At 44.5% G+C, this 2,345-nt stretch overlaps 1 pseudogene; it reads right to left on the reverse strand.

The window, feature by feature from the left end:
• LOC118611638 lies at positions 1-119 on the reverse strand (annotated as a pseudogene).
• Positions 120-2,345: the final 2,226 nt, after the last annotated feature.

The following is a 2,345-nucleotide window of genomic DNA, read 5'->3' on the forward strand; positions in this document are numbered from 1 at the left end:
TGCCTACAGCACTTGGTCTTCTTAGGTAGTCTCCCACCCAAGTACTAACCAGGCCCAACCCTGCTTAGCTTCCGAGATTAGAAGGGATCAGGCATGTTCAGGGTGGCATGGCCATAGATGGGTATGGACGTTATTCAAAGGACTTTAATATTAAGGAGGATTTTTATTAACGTGTCAGCCTCTTGGGCTAGACATCCAGACCCCTCCCAAAGGACTGTTTTAGCTGCGGTCCCCATAACTCCGGCCCGTTATTTTTGGAAGGGCATGGTTTCGTGAGCACTAAGCCATATCCAGTAGAGATATTTTTATCTTCTCTCATCAACTATATCACTCCTTTCAAACACGAAGTAACTTTGAAACAGAATTTGCTGTGGTCAGAATCAATATTTCTCCCCGGGCTGAGCCCACTTCAGAGGACGGGGCATCTCGGCCAGTTTTGCTCAGATCTGACGCACCTCCACATTGCAGGAGGGCAGCTAATGATTTTCCAGTCTCGGCCCTCCCCCACCCCCGCCCCAGCGTTAGAGGATCTGTAGTCTGCACCATACTTTCTTGGATAGAAAACTAGAAAAGTGTGACATGTTGTTAGCTATATTCTTACTTCCAGGTTTTTTCCCCCCCGATTTCCTGGTTAGAAAACATATAGGCACAGGAAAGTTTAGGGCTATTTTTTTTCCCCAAAGGTTATTCTTAGTGTGGGCTTGGGGACAGGAAGGTGGGGAGGGGAGAGCATCTATCTGGTGAGAAGGGAAACTGAGGCCCCGGATGGTTTACCTGCTTCGGCCATGTCTCCGCCCTCTGGCGGCATGCTCAGAGCCTAGCGACGCTGATCCTTCCTTCTCTGCCGTCTCATTCACATTCATCTCTGTCAAAGAGAGAACTCGATTATCACTCAAAACACAGAAAAACAATAATTTTTTAAATCGTACGATTTTAAAAATGAGCTAAGCGAAAACACAAATGACAAACTGGGAAAATACCTGCAACTTACGTCACGGACGATGAGCTTCTGCACCTAATACAGCAAGACCCTAAAAATTCTGTATATCAGCGATATCCAAATAGAAATATACGTAGAAAAAGATACCATTTGTAGTAGCTGCCAATCCTTCAGGTACCAGAGAAAGGTGGGGTACAGGGAGGGAAATCCGTGTGTCATGCTTGGTCTCCTGTTAGGCGCCAAATTGTGTCCCCAAAATTCATACTCTGAAGCCCTAACCCCCAATACATCAGAGAGACTGTATTTCGAGATAGGGTCTTTAAAGAAGTAATCGAGTTAGAATGAGGTCATTAAGTAGGGCGGGCCTTAATCTGACTGTTTCCTTATAAGAAGAGGCAATTTGACATAGACATTCATAAAGGAAGACCATCATCTACAAAAAGAGAGAGGCCTAGGAAGAAATCGACTCTGCCGATACTACGACCTTGGACTTCCAGTCTCCAGGACTGTGAGAAAATAAATCTCTTGTCGTTTAAGTCCCCAGTCTGTGGTGCCTTGTTATGGCAGCTTGGGCAAACTAATATAGCACTGAAGCACATCTGTGCCCAGAGAATTACCAAAGGCTCCGTCTCACTTTCTGTCTTCATGAATCTCCCAACTGTTGGCTTCCTTCTTTCCTCCGGATGGGGCTAGAAACATGGCCAGCGGCAGCTATGGTGCCATGAGTCAAGTCTCCATCAATGGACCGATCACTTTTAAGGCCAGGAGGGTGGTATTGAATGATTGGCTCAGACAGAGTCAAGTGCTCACTCTTGACTGATCAAAGGTGCTGCCTGACACTCGTCTTGCTAATTAAAGCAAGCCAGAGTTCCCACCTGAAGCTCCTCACTTCTTGACCTTCCAAAGTGTCACCCCGAGCAGAGCCACTTGTATACTAGATGCTACATACATTGCCCAACGAACTCTGAAAATCCATGCTCCTGATAGTGGCCATGCATCAAATTAATTGCTGCTATGCTATTAATTTATTGGTTGCTTCCATGTTTTTGTTTGTTTGTTTGTTTTTTGTTTTTTTTGTAGATGAACAAGCAGAGATTCCTAGCGATCGTGAAAAGTCCAAAAAAAAAAAGTTCTGAAAGAGGGAAGTGAGGGGTAAGAAAAGAGTTTCACAAAGTTAAAATGTTTGCCAGGCTGCCTCTGCCTTGGGTTCCAAGAAAAGAATTCTTCATGTGAAATGCGGAGTCAACATAAATATTTGGACTTCTAATTTAGACGATACCCCATCTAGGCATCCCGATGTATTCCTAGATTTACAAGTTCTTGGTAATCATCCCTGACTTGGTACCATAATTGAACTATGTTCCCCAAAAGAAAAAGCCAGAGAAACATCACAAAATGTCAGGTT

Source organism: Rousettus aegyptiacus, unplaced genomic scaffold, assembly GCF_014176215.1.
Source record: "Rousettus aegyptiacus isolate mRouAeg1 unplaced genomic scaffold, mRouAeg1.p scaffold_m13_p_14, whole genome shotgun sequence".
NCBI classification, from domain to species: Eukaryota; Metazoa; Chordata; class Mammalia; order Chiroptera; family Pteropodidae; genus Rousettus; species Rousettus aegyptiacus.